At 44.1% G+C, this 19205-nt stretch overlaps 1 pseudogene across 1 annotated transcript; it reads left to right on the top strand.

The window, feature by feature from the left end:
• The first annotated feature begins 422 nt into the window (after positions 1 to 422).
• LOC143961556 (proteinase-activated receptor 1-like) lies at positions 423 to 16941 on the top strand (annotated as a pseudogene). Its single transcript, XR_013270497.1, has 2 exons — positions 423 to 523; positions 15634 to 16941. The product of XR_013270497.1 is annotated as a proteinase-activated receptor 1-like (transcript).
• Positions 16942 to 19205: the final 2264 nt, after the last annotated feature.

Genomic DNA, 19205 nt, shown 5'->3' on the forward strand with positions numbered 1-19205 from the left:
ACCCCCACCAGAGCCACCACTGCTGTCTTAACAGCCAAGGATATCCTGTTGTAGCTAATTTCAGCTCAGTGTGCAGGTCACATTGAACCGTTAATATTTTAATACAAGGAAGTGGATTTTTTATTTCTTTATGGATCTGACTGGGCCTCTTTAAATAATGAAGACTTATTTTAAGAAGATATTTCATTTTTAGACACTTATTAAATACTTCTAACCGACTGCGATGTCAATATTTTATCCATTAGCTTACTACTGATGGCTCTGTCTTGAGCAATTCTAGCAGTAAATTTCTAAAGAATATGCTTGGTCATTATTACCAAATATGTATATCCGTGGGATATGATCTTTAGGAATCACATCCTCTTATTGAGAAAGATCTTCCATCATCAGTTGAGTCAGTTGATGTTTCTGTCATTGCTCGGTGCTCCGTCTGCAGGAATGGGAGTCCATCTAATATTTGCTCTATTCCTTTTCCATGGAGTCACCTTGTGCTGTGCAGTGAATGGTTACAATATGACGGAGGGTGAGTACCCAACACTGGGAGATCTATTTTGATTTTAAAAAAATTAGTAGGTCAACAAAAAAACAGCTATGTAACATGAGGACCCATGTAGACAATCCATTCCAGACAGATAGGCTATCACATTAAACAGGTGCTGGTAAAAATATTGGGCTGCCAAGTCACACCTATGACCAAATCTACTTGTATGTTGCCAGTATACATTGGCGGAACGACCCCCTGTTCAGTTCCCAGCAGAACTCCGGAGCAAGTGAAATGTTCTAAACTGAACGGCTAACCCTATTGAAGTATAGGGGAGCCGAAAAGGAAAAAAATCAAAAGTGCCCATTTTGAAGGCGTAAATGCAAGTGTAATATCATCTCCCATCAATCTTTCTGGACCCACTCTCACCAGACAACTCCAAATTCAAATGGTTGTTATTCACATACAAAACAAAAAGAGGGTAGAGACATTTCTGTGTTGTTCCAGACAAGTATCAGATCGTCAATATACCTGCCATACCATTTAATGTCCCCTGCATGAGGGTTAAAGCATTAGTTACCCTAAAAAAAAAGAGATCTTGTCCATTTAAAGCATGAATGCACAGTGCTTGTGCTGTGTAATTTGGCCCTCTGTATCATCTAAAATACATGGCTGCTCCTGTCTAGTGCTGCCCTCCCCCCTGTACTGGTATACTAACCACGGTTTATCATGACTGCTGAGCCCTGGCACTGTGGTCAGTTTATTTGCCTCCATCATTCGCAGCCCTCCTCTGTCCTCATCTTCTCCCTCCCTGCCTGTCAGCCAGTGACAGTGCCCGCCCCCTCCCCTCTTGCTGCTGAAATAACTTTAGCATTTTCAGGAAATCTTCTGTGTTAGACAATGCTGTCTCCACTGTATGTGATTTATTAAAAACATGGCTCTGTATGCCTTATTTCCAAGTGCCACTCACGTGATCACCCGCCTCTCACCTCCTCCTGACTGACATCAGCGGGGGATTCTCAGCTCCTCCAGCTGTAGCTGTCAGATCAGGAGAGGGAATGGCGGGCGGTCACGTGAGCGCCGAGCGGCACTCGGAAATAAGGTATACAGAAGCATTATTTTAATAAAGCACATACAGTGGAGACATAGCATTATCTAACACAGGGGGTTGCCTGAAAATGCTAAAGTGGGTTTACAACCACTTCAAGGTGAGTGAACAAAAAATATTTCTCCCACCAACCAGCATACAGGTTGGCTAATGATGGAGAAAACCTGACACCCATAGATGCACCTCTGCACTGCAAAGGCCACCCAATGTTGCGGTATAGGCTCACTGTTTGAAAAACTGGGAGAGTGGGTAGACAATAATCTGTAGTCACTTGTTGTTAGATTACCTGGATATATAAAACACACTTCCTCTGTTATGGCATATGTTCAGGACATCTATTGGCAAAAAAACTTTCTATGGGTAACATTGGACGTTAAGTCCTTATTTTCCTGCATTCCCCATAATTTGGAACTGGATGCCCTGCAATTCCATTTATTACACTACGTGTCAGGAAAGAAGAAATATGCCCAGACACATGTGCAGACAGAGAATGTCTGTTAGCCAAATCAACAGACAGAAAAAATCTTATTAGCCAACTTATTAGTCAACTGCGTGTCCACCATTAAGTGGCGTCAAGTGGGTTACATAAACACCTCTGCTGCACTAGGACCTTGCCTTATGGACTCAGCATTCTGCTACCTGCTTCTTGTGTTTGATCTCCTATTGCCATTCTGATCCATCTTACCAAGCTTGTACTCAACCTGAACTGACCCCTGGCTTGCCCTTCAACCACAACCTCTGCCTGATCCCTCTGTCTGTCTGTTTGCTGTTGCCAACTCCAGCCTGAACCTGACTACTTTTCTGCCTACTGCTCTGTTCCAGCTAGTGACCGACTCAGCTTGCCTGACCCTGCTCTGTGTCCAGCCATCCTTATACCTGCTAAAGAAAAATAGGAAATTGGGAGGAAGGCCTCAATGAGAGACTCTCGTTTGGTAGACCATGCAGGTCTGGCACCTCATCCTAATCAATGATATACATAATAATTGACTCCAATAAACTAAATATAAGGACTATAATGGTACCCAATTTTTGTAAAAAGTATCAAAAAGTATTTATTATATTGTAATAATTGCACATGTGTACATATCAAAAAACATACAAAACACACAAAAACTACACATAAAAAATAACCAAAACCATCTAGTACTCCTTGCAGGGGCGTCGGGAGGGGGTTGAAGCCCTGAATTTGACTGCGAAAAGCCCTGAGTCTCAGGCATGCAGCTCTCCATTGTTAGCCCCGAGCTGCGAGCGCCAGGACCGATCTGATCCCGAGCATGGGCAAGTGTGGCAGAGCGTGGCCGAGTGCCATAGCAGGTCCCGCCTTCTGGAGCCTGCAATGCCTATGATGGACATCCCACTGGTCCAATGCCGGGACAGCGGGATGTGTGACGTCCATCATAGGTGCTGCAGGCTCCAGAGAGCGGGAAATACAAAGTATCCACCGCACCGCATCCCCACTCAGTGCTCGGAGGGCCGCTCTCCTCTTCTCCTCCTCCTCTGAGGACTGACTGACTGCCTGGCTGCTGTGACACCGCAAACCACGGCTGAGCTGAGGTAGGTCAGACAGTGAATGTAAATGTCAGTGTATGTGGGTCAGACAGGTCAGTGTAGGTAGGTCAGTGTAGGTAGGTCACTACCGTCACTGTATGTAGGTCAGGTAGGTTAGTGTATGTAGGTCACGGCCCAACCAAAAAAAAAAGCCTGCATTACGCACAAAATGCACCCCCCATTTCCAGCCTTGGACTTTGGGCTGAAGCCCCTGGTCCTTTTGCCACCTAGAAAGGCCCCTGACTCCTTGAATACTGGTTCTTGGTGGCTCCCCGAGTTGTAGCTGTATTTCTGACGCGGCTTGCGTTTCGCAGGAGATAGCTGGCTTCTTCAGGTAAAGTTTCAGCAAGAACCCTGAAAATGGAATGGTTAAATGTCAGTTACACCTTCTTTATTTGAACAATAAATATAATCCATGTCAGCAAAGGGTTATACCGCACCTAATATCACTAATTCTATATTGAAGGAACAAAAAATCCCCCCCCCCCCCGTATTAACCCTTCATCCCACCGCCCATCTAATATTCTATCTGTCTGTCCATAAAAAAATGATGAATGAACACTTACCATCATGCAAATCATATAGTATTCATATATCGTACAAGGTATTATATTAGGTAGGCAAAGAGGTTCCCGTCATGTCGTTCCTCAGATCAGTATGGAGTGAGATAGATTCTGATCTGGCTCCAGACATGAGGGTCATTAAGTAAGGAAAGAGGGTGGGGACACCCATCTGGCACTGCTGAAGCCTGAGTGGGGGTCATCAACTTTCACCTGGCAAGGCAACTACGCCCCAGAGTGTGGTTATTTCAGGTATTACAGGTTTAGAAGAGACATGGTATGTGGCTGAAAAGAGCAACCTACATGTTGTAGATCACGTAATCCACATCGTCAGGTGACTACAGCCTCCCAACGTGTGGCCATTTGACGTATTGCAGACTTAGAAGATACATTATACTTTACTTAACATGAAAGAAATAACCCATACAGTGATTGCACAGGGGTCTAGCATGATAGCTCCTTGTCTACATCTACCATTACAGTACATCTTTAGTAAATAATATTACTCGCCTATAATAACTACTTCAGCCCCGGAAGGATTTGCCCCCTTAATGACTTCACTGCGATGATTTAACTGACAATTGCGTGGTTGTGCGATATTGTACCCAAACAAAATGAATGTTCTTTTGTTCTCCACAGCGCTTTCTTTTGGTGGTAATTGATCACCTCTGCGGTTTTTATTTTTTGTGCCATAAACCAAAAAAGAGCACCAAATTTTGCAAAAAAAAACATTTTTTTTACTTATTACTTATTGCTATAATACATATCCAAAAAAATATATAAAAAAACTAATTTATTCATCAGTTTAGGCCAATGTGTATTCATGGTTCGGGCCATACCATCTTATATTAAGGATACCAAACAGGTTATCAATACTTTATCTAACATTACCCCTAAGAAAGATCTATGGTTAGTAACTGCGGACGTTACTTCTTTATACACCATTATTCCGCACCACCTGGGTTTGGAGGCAGTCAGGTTATATCTTGAAAGGTTATCGGGTTTGGAATCTTTGCAGATTGAATTCATCATGGAACTCCTAGAATACGCGGCCAGTCATAATTATTTCTGGTTTGATCACCAATTTTACCGTCAAAACAGGGGGGTGGCGATGGGGGCAAAATATGCCCCTAGCCTTGCGAATCTGTTCATGGCCAAGTGGGAGGAGGATGTCGTCGATGCCCCCAGGAGGCCGGAGGTGGCCTTGTGGGCTCGATACATTGATGACGTCCTCCTCCTTTGGGATGGATCAGAAATTGAGTTACATGCGTTTATGGCTACTCTTAATGCAAATGAGAGAGGCATCAAATTAAATTTTGAAGCGAGTCAGAAGGAGATCATCAGCTTCCTAGATTTGAAAATCAAAGTAGAAAATGACAGATTTGTGACTTCTACGTTTTTCAAAGCAACTGACCGCAATTCATATATATCTTTGGATAGTTGTCACTACGAACGCTGGTTAAGGGCGGTACCTCAAGGGCAGTTCACACGCCTAAGGCGGAACTGCACTGAGATTGATACTTTTGAGGAGCAGGTGGCCCTTCTCACAAATAGGTTTTTGGAGAAGGGTTATGACGGAGTGGTCCTGTCAAGAGCACTCCAAACAGCCCGTGAGAAAGATAGGACGACATTGTTAGCTAATAAACAATTAGAGAATGTAAAACTACAGGATAAGATTCCGTTTATCACCACCTTTTCGGTACAACACCGTAGTATTAAGCACTTGATACACAAACATTGGCATCTACTAACGAGTGACTCAGTTCTTGGTGCCATTTTACCAGAAAGACCACAGGTAGTTTTTAAAGGAGCATCTTCCTTAGCGAGTCGAATTGCACCGAGTGTACATGACCCCCCCGAGTACTAATCGTTGTTTTTTTCAGAACCTCAAAGGATATTACAGATGTAAGAATTGTCAGGTTTGCACTTTGAATAGATGTAGGGACAGAAAAATCTGTAAGTTCATTTCCACAAGTACATTGAGGTCCTTCGATGTTGAACCCTTCATCACATGCTCATCGGAGGGGGTGGTATACCTTATACAGTGCCCTTGCGGTCTCCAATATGTTGGGAGGACCAAAAGGCACTGAAAATAAGACTTAACAAACATATAGGGAATATTAGGAGAGGCTGTGACAAACATCCAGTCTCCCGCCATTTCGATCAGGTGCATAATAGAGACCCCTCCAACACTCTATATATGGGGATTGATAAATATTGACCCCATTGGAGGGGTGGGTCTCTGGTGAGGGAAATTTTGAGACAAGAAATGGCATGGATACATAGATTGAAAACATATGCCCCTTTTGGCCTCAATGTCGATACGGATGTGAACGCGTTTATCAACAATGCTTGAATATGTTGGTATACACATTCACATCAGATGGTATTTGGATCTATATATATAGCTGTTTAGGAGTATGTCCTTTTTGGGACATTAGATACCAATAACCATTTGTTAATTATTTTCTAATATTATTTATGTTTTTTATGGTAGATTGTGAGCCCCCCCCGTTAGCTTATGCTCTGGTCCGCAGGCATCGGGGGATATATGATGGGTCATTTGACTCGTGGAGATTCAGTATGAGTGAGTACGTTTATCAGCATGCCCCCGTGTGATCTATTTGCATATATCTTGAGGTTGATGGTCTAGGTCAGTTGCAATAGATGGGTGCCCTTAGTCATCCCGGCGGGGATGAAATAGAATGAGGTCCCTATTTTATTGAAAAGCCATGTTTTATGTGGATTTAGTGATAAGTATGGTTATGTAAAGTAACCCACTAGAGAGAGAATTTTAGCTCTCTTCCCCGAAGGGGTTGTTATATTGTTTTAACACCCTCTATGTGTACGTTACTTTTATTATTCTTTTACATTTTTTTATTATTTTAGTTTTTAGTAACTTCTTATCAATTCTATTAATTTTTAGGAGCCAATGGTTGAGATCCCCCTTAGTTTCTTTTATGATGACAGTTTAGGATATAGACATTGATACTAGCATACTGCGCAGTCTATTTGTGTGGCAGGTATGGGCGAGCAATTATAGTGGGGTGTTTGGTATCACTGACCAGGAGGCGATGTTGTCCATTCTCTATGTGAGCGGATCCATCGCTGTATCACTGTGTGTGAGCATAAGGTGTTTACTCGCATGGAGGTGTGACCTGGTCTGGTGCAATCTGCCGAAAGTTTCCGGCGGGTTTGTTGTGTGATTATGCGGAGGCGAGGCTTGGTTTGGTGAGGGCTGTCCGAAGTGCCCTGTGGACCAAGCCTTGGTGACGTCGGAATGCCGGAAATTACATTGTGTGTGTGTTTATGTGGGGATGGGGCGTGGCATAGCGAAGTGCACTGGAAGTGTTCCGCGGACCGGGCCTCGCTCTCGCACAGTGCACCAGTGCGCGGAAGTGAGGTTTGGTTTGGGTTGATTCAGTTTACCGGAAGTCCGGTTTAGACTTTGCGCTGCACGCTGGTACAATGATGGAGGTGTAGTACAGTGTAGCTAACCGGGAGCAATCATTAATATTTATGAGGCTTGGTCGTCAGTACGAGGTTTGGTCATCAATATTGGTCGTCACTATGTGGGATGAGGCATGGTAAGATGGGCATTTATTTTGACCATTTGAACGGACGTCATGTTGGCTCTGTTTACAAGTCAAAACGAGGCTTGGTCAAACAGAAGTCATCATCACACTGGTGAGGGGTGGGGAAAAATCCAGTTTCTGATTGGTTGTTGTATATGGGGTGGATAAACCCCTAGGATAACCATCTAGCCGTGTGATTGGGTACCTCACCTATTGGCACGAATGAGGCTTGGTTAAAGGGGAAGGTATAGGTGACCCAATACAGCGATTGGCTAAATTGAGTACTAGAGGGGTTGCCACTTTGGGAATCTGATCAGCCGGTTGGCTATCGGAAATGAGGCTTGGTTTGAGCGGGAAATGCCGAGGGCCCAGAGCGAGGCTTGGTGAGGATGTGGAAGTATAAATAGAGGTGACACTCGAGCCCCTGGATGACGCAATTTTTTGTGAAACGCGTAGGGTTGAGCGATGCGCTGACGTCACCCCTTACGAAAGATTTGTACCCAGGAACGACGAGTTTGTCCGTTTGCGTCCGGCCGGCGCATCGGACTTAAGGCTGATCTTTCCTTTGTGCTTTGTAAGTGCATTTTTGTTTTTATATTTGAGTTATATTAAAAGGTTTTACACTATTGGAGCTTAATTTCTTTTGCATGGAATTGGCATATATGACCTAATACATGGGAAATAATTAAGGATACTTGTTTGACAACCTGGTCATGATATCAGTGGAGGGAGGAGAACAGCTGAGACCCTACTGAAGTGCGAGATATCTATTTTTTTTATGCTGTTGGTGACCCTCTGTAGTGGGGGGTCATGAAATTCTGGTAAGATGTAATTTTGGCTGTATGGTGGTGGATCAAGCACTTGCTACACAGTAGAAGATTTTGATGTTCCTTCATCTATATTGGACTTTGTTGAAATGTAAACGTTTATACAATTACACATTGGGTGTTCACTATTTTGTTTATTGTTGTTCACTGTGATTAATTATCCTACAACCCTAATTCTTTAGGGCCGGTTCACACTGCGGGCGACTGCGATCCGACTTCAGGTCGGTCTAGGTCGCCTCAAGTCGCCTCCAGGTCGCGCTGCAGAAATAACAATGAGAGTCAATGGAGCTGTCTTAATAGACGCTACTGCAGTAGCTCCGACTTTTAAAAAAGGTTCCTGTACTACTTTGAAACGACTTCTAGGTGACTTGTACCCATTCATTTCAATGTAAGTCGCCTCCCCTGTTCATCTGCAGGCTACTTGCAGGCTACTTGACAGGAAGTCACCCAGCCCCCACTGCAGGCAGCCCCTCCTTCCCATACACATTTTAGTTTCGTTTTCCTTCTGATCTTCAACACACAGAACAAGAGCTCTCTCCTCAAAAATGTCTGCTGTGAACAAAAGAGATCCTGTAGACAATGAGTCCCTGGTACGATTTGTTAGGGAGAGAAGGTGCCTCTATGCCAAGACCGACAAATCATATCAGTTGATCCAAAAAAGAGAGAGTGCCTGGCTGGAGATCTGCCGACTCTCTTTTGAAGACTGGGATGTCTTGTCGCAGGCCGACCGCTCTGCAAAAAGTAAGTTTATATGTCTTTTCTCCTTCACTATGCATGATTGTTGTAGTTCAATATAGGTCTTGTAGGTCTTCTTTTGCACAGAGAATCGGTGCATAAATGCCCCCTTTCACAACAGTCCTTGGTTCCTCCCCCTAGATCCCCCTGTCATCAAAAATATAACACCCGAGCAACAAAAGCTCCAATTACATGAACATTAGATGAACTGACTGTTCTAATGGTGTCTGAACTGTATTCCCCACGTTTTTGCTTCAAAAAAGCATTGTTTCAATACCAACTTGATGTGCCACGTGACCTGCCACGGCTGCCACGGGACGTGCCACGGGTGCCACGGGATCTGCCACGGGTGCCACGGGACCTGCCACGGGTGCCACGGGACGTGCCACGTAACCTGCCACGGGTGCCACAGGACGTGCCACGGGTGCCACGGGTGCCACGGGTGCCACGGGACCTGCCACGGGTGCCACGGGACCTGCCACGGGTGCCACGGGACCTGCCACGGGTGCCACGGGTGCCACGGGACCTGCCACGGGTACCACGGGCCCTGCCACGGGACGTGCTACGGGTGCCACGGGACCTGCCACGGGTGCCACGGGACGTGCCGCGGGTGCCACGGGACGTGCCACGGGTGCCACGGGACCTGCCACGGGTGCCACTGGACCTGCCACGGGTGCCACGGGACCTGCCACGGGTGCCACGGGACCTGCCACGGGTGCCACGGGACGTGCCACGGGTGCCACGGGACGTGCCACGGGTGCCACGGGACCTGCCACGGGTGCCACGGGACGTGCCACGGGTGCCACGGGACCTGCCACGGGTGCCACGGGTGTCACGGGACCTGCCACGGGTGCCACGGGACCTGCCACGGGTGCCACGGGACGTGCCACGGGTGCCACGGGACCTGCCACGGGTGCTACGGGACCTGCCACGGGTGCCACGGGACGTGCCACGGGACGTGCCACATGTGACATTTTACATGGCACTCATTACAGGTCACCTGGCACTTGGGGTTCCTAATGGTGCCTATTAACTCTAGGGCAAGATTACGGCGCAACCTTGTGAAGTCTGTCAGTGATGTGTAGCACTATGATAATTTTATTCCAATAATGATTGAACAATATAACCACAGCAAAAGTAAGTTCAACATAATTTTAACATATTAAATTTATTGAACATATAATAACAAATAACAAAAAACATAGCAGACAACTTTAATTAAAAAACAATAATCCATATCAGCACATGTTAACAACCTTCCTCAAAATTCAAAAAAAGATACTTGATATGAAATCAAAACAGTTGTGTAAAAATATTTATGAAGTTGATTAGGAAATGGCATCCATCTGCCACGGTACTGCACCAACCGGTGAATTGAAATAGGATCTAAATTGATCGCGCACTGTGGCACCATCAGTGGATCCCCTTGTAGCACTGATGTGTGCACTTTCCATTTCGTGTATTAGAGAATCCTCAAAACAATATCCGTCCCTGACTCTGACAAAATTGTGCAGCACGCATGCTGCTTTTACAGCAGTTATAGCATTTTCAATGTTTAAGCTTATTGTAGTATGTAGAAAGCGCCATTTATTGGCTAGAATTCCAAAACTACACTCAACCACCCTTCTTGCCCTTGTTAACTGGTAGTTGAAAATCCTTTTAGGAGTGGACAGGTGCCTACTAGAGTAAGGCCTCATCATGTGTTCACCCAATGCAAAGGCCTCATCCGCAACAAACACATAGGGTAGCGCAGGTTCAGCTGTGCCAGGAAGGGGGCAATTTTCAGGAATATCAAGTAGATTCTCCCGTAGTCTTTCACCAAAGGAGGAATTTCCAAAAATCCTTGCATCACAGCTACCTCCATAGGATCCAATGTCTACATATGTGAAACAGTAGTTGGAATCTGTAACGGCGAGCAGTACAAAGGAGCAATATTTTTTGTAGTTAAAGTACATACTTCCGCTACCAACAGGCTTTTGTACACGTACATGCTTCCCATCGATAGCTCCAATGCAATTGGGAAAATTGCACCTACTCCAAAATTGATTTGCTATATCACGCCATGTTTCAGGTGTCGGCCTCTTCATCACCATGGTTTTAATCACGTCCCATAAAACTTTGCAGGTGTCTCGGATGATATAGCTGATAGTCGACTTGCCAGCCATGAACTCATAATGTAGACTTACAATTGAATGACCTGTTGCAAGGTATCTGAAAAACAAAATAATTGATTATGTTCCTGTTTATGTTTTGCAGTGACCATCTTACAAACGAGGTGGAAGGGGCTTAGGGATTGTTTTAACAGATACCTCAAAAAAGTGGCGAACCAAAGAAGTGGTTCCGGGGGAAAAGGGTAGTAACCTACATCCATGCTGAAGAAATGGCGTTCCTGAGGCCGTTCATGGATCTTAGAGCGTAAGATAATATTTTTCATATTAGGACAGTGATACTATGCAGTTGTATAAGGTTATAATAATTGTATTCTATCTTTCATGCAGAACACAATCCAGTATGCCGCACCCGGACCAGGCAGGTGCATATGCGCAATGTGCTGCAGCGGGCAATGCTCCCGGTGAAGAGGAAGGGGCACCTTCTCCATCTTTGCTCCAGAGTACTGTTCTTAACTCGATGGAGACAAACGCCAATGATGATTCCCAGCCGGCCAATAGCAGTATGGCTGAGGTCGAGGAGCAGGAATGTCCACAGGAACCAGAGCGTCCCGCTCTACCGGGAAGATCGGGCAGACCGATTCGCCACCAGACAAACATGGACCGATTTGCCACACTGATGGAGCGAATGAACCATAAATTAACAGACATGGAGAGTGCCGAGAGTGGCTTTGGAATTATGGTGGCAGCAATGCTTAAAAAAGTACCGCAGGAGCGCCAGGGTTATGTAAAAAAAACATTATTGATCTTCTAGAGGCTAATATAGCCTACCAGCCAGCCGCCACTGCCCCCTCTCCAATGTTTGCCCCACCACCACCCCCATCAGTACCCTTCCCAAATTATTATAATCCCCCGCCACCCAGAACCCACCCCTACTATTCCCCTCGTTACAGGCCATATTCGGACGAATATGGCAACACCGCCCAAAATACAAATGCCCCCATGCCCTATCCATTGCCAACCCCTGCAATGGCCACCCGTGATAACGTCCCACCCACACCTTCCCCCATTCCTTCGACTGAAGGTGATCATTTATTTTCAACTTATCACAATTTATAATTTGTATCATTATGTTATTTGTTTTTCAAAAAAAAATTCTGCTGTTATTTGTTAAAAAAATTTTTACTGTTTTTTGCTGCTATTTGGAAAAAAAATGTTAATATTAAAAAAAGTTTATGTTTTGCTAATGTGTGGTATGTTTGAGTTTATTACATTTAATTACATGATATGTTTTTTTATGTCAAAAATAATTACCTAGGTGGCTGCAGCATTGGAGCAAAGCTTCATCTGCTGCTCCTTCACACAAAAAATAATAATCAAACATCATCAATGGGTCTCTTCTATCCCCTCCAAGATGTGAGAGCTGCTGACACTCAGCAGCTATCCTGCTCTGCTCCTCCACTCTAATTGTAGCGCTGAGCTGTGAGGATGCAAAGTGTATTGTGCACCAGAAAGACAGTTTACCTTAATGTAATAATTAGTCTTTCAATGGATGAGATACTCTTCCTGTATGTTGTGTTCTGTCGCTCAAGATGGATGTCAACCAGACCAAGCAATTCATCAAAACTGCAACAAAAAATTTTTTTTTAATCATCTATGTTGAAAATAAGAAATATAAACCACTGGTATCTACACACACACACACATTATCGCATCAACAATATGCCAAATATAAATCATCTGATTGAAGGGATTTAGCTAGGGTGAGGTGACGTAGCAAGTCATGTGTTAAGTAGACAATACACAAAGTGTGGAATGTGTGACACCTGTGACAGGTAATGTCGAAGGGGAAAACTACTCTATTTTACTCCTGAAAAATGCTTTTGCAACATGACTTTAAGGCCACATATTTGGGAACACTTACTGCTAGCAAACACACTACTTCTGGTATGTCATGTGCCATCTGTGCCAAGTCACGTGGCACCCGTGGCACGTCCCGTGGCACCCGTGGCAGGTCCCGTGGCACCCGTGGCACGTCCCGTGGCACCCGTGGCAGGTCCCGTGGCACCCGTGGCAGGTCCCGTGGCACCCGTGGCAGGTTACGTGGCACCCGTGGTAGGTCCCGTGGCACCCGTGGCACCCGTGGCACCCGTGGCAGGTCCCGTGGCACCCGTGGCACGTCCCATGGCACCCGTGGCAGGTCCCGTGGCACCCGTGGCATGTCCCGTGGCACCCGTGGCAGTTTACGTGGCACCCGTGGCAGGTCCCGTGGCACCCGTGGCACGTCCCGTGGCACCCGTGGCAGGTTACGTGGCACCCGTGGCAGGTCCCGTGGCACCCGTGGCACGTCCCATGGCAGGTCCCGTGGCAGGTCCCGAGGCACCCGTGGCAGGTTACGTGGCACCCGTGGCAGGTCCCGTGGCACCCGTGGCACTCCCGTGGCACCCGTGGCAGGTCCCGTGGCACCCGTGGCACCCGTGGCACCCGTGGCACCCGTGGCAGGTCCCGTGGCACCCGTGGCAGGTCCCGTGGCACCCGTGGCACCCGTGGCAGGTCTCATGGCACGTCTTGTGCCAAGCGCGGCACGTCACGTGGCATGTGACATGGCACATGTGGCAAGGGACGTGGCAGGTCGACAATCCACAACTTGTAAGTCGCCCCAAGTCGCGCTGTTAAGTCGGATACAAGTCGTATCCGACTTGCCTTCCCAAGTCGTGTCGCCTCGTGTCGCCCCCTGTGTGAACCGGCCCTTAGGATTTGGGGTGCAATAGGTCTATTTTTGCACATTAATATTGATATTATGTTTAATGTTTTTCACTCTATAGAATCTCATGTGGGTTTTATGATTTAGCGCAGCTTATTTCATTTTCATTATTAAAATCACTGCTCCTGAAAAAAACTGCAGTTTTGAAAACTTTTTTTTGCATTGATCCATGTCCCCTGGGGCAGGACCCAGGTCCCCAAACACTTTTTAGGACAGTAACTTGCATATTAGCCTTTAAAATTAGCACTTTAGATTGTGAACGTTCGAGTCCTATAGACTTTAATAGGGTTCTAAAGTTCACACAAAGTTTAGGTCTGTTCGCAGGTTCTGGTGCGAACCGAACAGGGGGGTATTCGGCTCATCCTTAGTTTTCAAAGACACCTTACTAATTGGAATAATACCAACTGATTGGCTTGGAGCCAATGTGGTACCAATTTCCAAAAAAGGATTGCAATGTATAACAGGAAGCTACACCCCAATCAGCCTCACATCAATAGTATGTAAGGTAGTTGAGGGAATGGCAAGGGATGCTATACAGAAATTTGTCAATGATAAGTGTCAACCATCATGGTTGTATGAAAGCCAAGTCTTGTGAGACCAGCTTGTTATCATTCTATGAGGAAGTAAATGAGAAATTAGATAATGAAAGTCCTTTGAATTTGTTTATCTAGATTTTACTAAAGAATTTGATACTGTACCTAATGAACATGGATAGGAAACTGGTTACAAAAATGGGTCCAGAGATTAGTGATAAATGATTCACTCTGAATGGTCTAAAGTTGTGAGTGGTGGTCCCAGGGTTCTGCCTTGCGGCCAATGCTATCCAATTTGTTTATTAATGATTTTGAACTAATAGCTTTTTATCAGTATTTGCTGATGATACCAAATATGCATGGAAATAACTTCAGCAGAGGGTGTAGACCTAGACAAAATAGTGGGTTCAGCAGTTGAATGGTAGATGAGTTTCAATATTGATAAATGTGAAGGTAAGCACTTGGGTGCCACAAATACACAATAGGAGGAACTCCCCTGGGAGAATCAGTGATGGAAGAAGGTCTGGGGGTGCTTGTATATCACTTAGCAATAGCACACAATGCCAAGCCATGCAGTAAAAAGGGAATACATTTCAGAGACAATTCCTTAATTCTACCCCTTTACAAAACAGAGGTTCATTTTCACCCTAAATATGCAGTTCAGTTTCGGTCACCAGTCCTCAGGAAAAATATTGTTGAATTAGAAAAAGTTTAGCAAAGGGCAAGAAAATGAATAAGAAGAACGGAGGAGCTCAGCTATGAGGATCGACTACATAGATTACAGTCATTCAATTTGAAATAAGAGGAGCTTAAGAGAGGATATGATTACAATGTGCAACCATCAAAGGTGACCTCAGTAACTGTAATACACTGTTTACTCTAAGGTCCCAAAATAGGACACAAGGCCAGGTATTCTATAGGTTGAACTGGATGGACCTGTGTCTTTTTTCAGCATTTTAAACTAGGTAACCGTGTAACTACAATTATGGCGATTGCTTGGGTAAGTCTCAGCTATATATACCAAAAGGAATTATAGTGGAGGAAAGGTATGGGCTAAAAGTAAATATTTCAGAAAATCAGTTTTCCCTTCTTTTTTTTTTTTGTTGAGAACTGACAATTTTTATTGATTTTTTAAAAGAAAAAATTTCCAACATAAAATACAAGAAGACAAGCTTTGTTGTAGAGAGAGAATATCTGGCAGGTAATCAACATACATTTTGGCCAGTGGTAAAATTCGGTGCAGACCTGCAAAGCTTACATCCAATGGCAATATATGGAATTGTCAGGTTCCCTTCTTTTTATTAGCAATTCTTTTTAATTATTTTCTGCTTTAAAGGAATGGTAAATGTATCTGGTTTATGTGTTTTCTCTAATATTATGTTTTAACTTTCCAGGTGAAATCCAGTTACACTGGAGTCTGACCATTCTTGTCCCATCCGTCTATACTGTTGTGTTCCTCGTGGGGTTTCCTCTCAATATAATGGCGATCGTCATGTTCCTGGTGAAGATGAAGGTCAGAAAGCCGGCAGTGGTCTACATGCTGAACCTCGCCACTGCAGATCTACTCCTCATTAGCACCCTGCCTTTTCACATTGTCTACAGACTCTTGGGCTCTAACTGGATCTTCGGAGAAGGAATGTGTCGCTTTGTCACGGCAGCATTTTACTGTAACATGGGCTGCTCCGTCCTGCTCATGACAAGTATCAGCGTGGACCGTTTTCTAGCAGTAGTCTACCCGGTGCGGTCTCTCCCCTGGCGCACAGTGACCCGAGCCTGGCTAGTGTGTGGTGTCATTTGGGTCATCTCATTGGCCAGCTTCGTGCCTCTTCTCATAAAAAAACAAATTTATACATTTCCTAAATTAGATATTGCAGTATGTCATGAATACCAGGAATATCATAATTTTAAGAGTTTTTATATTATTTATGGCATCACTATTATCTTGATTTTCTTTTACTTACAGTTATGTATTATAACTTTCTGTTACATTAGAATCATCCGCAGTCTCAGCAGTTCAACATTTGATGGCACACATAAGAGATCACGAGCTATCCACCTATCCGTGGCTGTGCTGAGTGTGTTTCTCCTTTGTTTTGGCCCCACCAATGTCATCTATTTCATTCACTTTGTGCGGATTTATAAGCATGCCGATTTCTCTCTCTTTCTTGCCTACACCCTCTGCACCTCTCTCAGCTGCATAAACTGTTGTCTGGATCCTCTTATCTATTATTTTGCCTCCTCCCAGTGTCAGAGATATGTCTACAGCTTTCTGCGCTGGAAGAAAAATGAATGTAAACCAGTAAAACAAAAAATGGTTCCTCAAACACAAGAAGCAGCAACTAGAGAGAACACATTCTAAACCACGCTCTCTAAGAGAGGATAGGTTATTATAACCCCGCAGCTTTTTATTTAATTTACTATGATTATCTTTAAAAATATTTTCAATTGATATAAATGCAACGCTTAAAGTGGACCGGCCAAGTAAAATGAAACCTTTACTTTCCTCCCAAATCAGAATAAGCCCTTGTACAGACGGTCGGAGATTCCGACAACCAAATCCGTCGGATTTTGTCCGAAACTGTTGTATTCACACGGTCGGACGAAGTTGTCGGAATGTCCGATCGTTCAGAACGTGATGACGTTATTTCGTTACGACGGGACTACGTTCAGGCTAGTAGCCAATAGCTTTGATGTAGGAATTTGATCTGGCACTTTGACCGATCTGAATTCTCTACACATGATCAGAGTATGTCCGATCGGAGCAGTTTGTCAGGAAAATATTTCCGGCAAGTTGGAAAATTTGGTCCGACGGATATTCCGACGGAAACAGTCCGATGGAGACCACACACAGTCGCAATATCCAACAAAACGCTCCGATCGGACACATTCCGTCGGAATCTCCGATCGTGTGTACAAGGGCTTAGGGAGTTTGGGAGCAGAAAATCTTTAAAAAAAAAAACTTTAAGAAAAAAAAAACCTTGCCCTGGTTCCTGAAGAGATCTGGGAGGCATGAGTGCCTAAAATCCTGCAGAATACGCTTTAGCTCATTGCAATGTTCAGTGGGAGTTATGGCACTCACACTACCAAAATTGTTGGAAGCCTTTTTTTTTTTCTCTTTTTTGAAAAGTTATTATTTTTGATTTTTTTCCAATGTATTTCTGCTTGGAGAGGTGTAGAGGACTGACCATTTTCTCGTGAAATGTCCACTATAAGCAATACAAAAGACATAAAAAATATTCATATGCCTGGAAGCCTTACGTTCTAAATTATAATGTCCAAAGAAGTTGAGTTTAATGAATTTGATTTGTGATTAATTTGTTTTATTGACATTTTTTATGAATTTTAATTTATGGTCATCTTAAATGACTTACTTTCCCTGCTCTCCTCAATAAACACCTCACTGAAACTAGTTATCAACATGTTGAACCTTGTATTATCGAAAGGCTTGATAAATTGTTCCGTAATCTTTGTGTATTACTTGTTAGGCCTCATGCACAAAGGACGGTTTTACAACTGCTGTTTTTGGCGTCCAATGTTTTTTTTTTTCTTTTTTGCAGCCAGTAAACTCCCTAGCATGTTATCCTTTGTCAATATATAAGAGTAGAAAAAGGGGGAAACAAACTGCGCTAAGGTGAAAGATTGTGAAGTGTGTAAAATAATTGTGAATTTCTTAAATGATAAAAAATATCAAAGGTGTTCAGCTGCGGCTTCACTGTATCACATACAAGCAAAATAGATAAACGAAAAAACATAAGCCGCGCTTAAACAAAGAAAAATGTGATCAGCTACTTGTACAGTAGTATTAAGATATACACTATATAGGGTACAGTGATATTAGGATATACACCATATAGGGTACAGCAACCCTTTAAAAATATGTGCGTAATATAGAACACATATATATTATTGTTCTAGATTCAAAACTTCGCTGCTGTGATTCGCTATATATAATAAGAATGCATGACATAACTTATAAATACGAAAAATATATAAAACATCAACACCCAGTGTATAAACAATAAGTCCGTGTATAGAACGCCAAAATGATTGACGTAAGGCTGTAAATATAAGACCTCTAAAAATAAAACATAATGTTCATGTAATCCAAACTGAGAAAAATCGTGTTCAATCCACCACCAGCATGTGTTGAGATTTGCTGCTTACCAGACGAATATGACCCCCCACTACAGAGGGTCACACAGAGCTCTATGAAATTGTGCACCACTTCCAGCCACGGGGGAGGGGATTCCACGATGTCCTCCTGACCTTGCTGCTTCAGAAGCTCTTGGGAAGAAAAGCTCGCTCCCGTATACTTGGCTCAAGGTCCAAAAGAAGGACTCAAAGGCAGGGGCATCAAAATCATAAAGGGAGATAAAACTCAAAATAGTATAAAACCCTTTTATTTTGGGATAAAAAATATAAAAATACACTTACAGATGTGTAAAAGAAAATACGCCTTAAGTCCGTGGCGCCGGCCGGACGCACACGGACAGACCCGTTCTCCTGGAACCCGTCACAAACACGAGGTGATAGCGTACCGCTCAGCCCTACGCGTTTCGCAACAAAATTGCGTCATCCAGGGGCACGAGCGGCACGCTGTGTCACCTCCATTTATATGTCTCCAATCATTCAAGCCTCACTCTGGGCGCCTGGCTTTTCCCGCCAAAACCAAGCCTCAAAATGAAGTCAGCACCCGATTCGTCAGGCACTTGATGTCAAAGGTCAATCTCACCCAAATAACCGCCCCCATAGGTAGCCTATCATGTCAGATCAACTGAGTCATGCTAGACAAGTAATAATGGTGTCTTACTACAATACATAGACCAAGTTTATAGATATATACCTCTATTCCAGCAGGAAAATAAGGAAGGAGGAAGGGAAATGCACGTAAATTGCCAAAAGCAATCTCTGACCCCACTTCCGGTTCATGACCAAGCCTCATTATCATCCCTATATAACTTCCTGT

This window comes from Lithobates pipiens, unplaced genomic scaffold (assembly GCF_037356315.1).
Source record: "Lithobates pipiens isolate NorthernLeopardFrog02 unplaced genomic scaffold, aLitPip1_a1.2 Scaffold_8, whole genome shotgun sequence".
In the NCBI taxonomy this organism is placed as follows: Eukaryota; Metazoa; Chordata; class Amphibia; order Anura; family Ranidae; genus Lithobates; species Lithobates pipiens.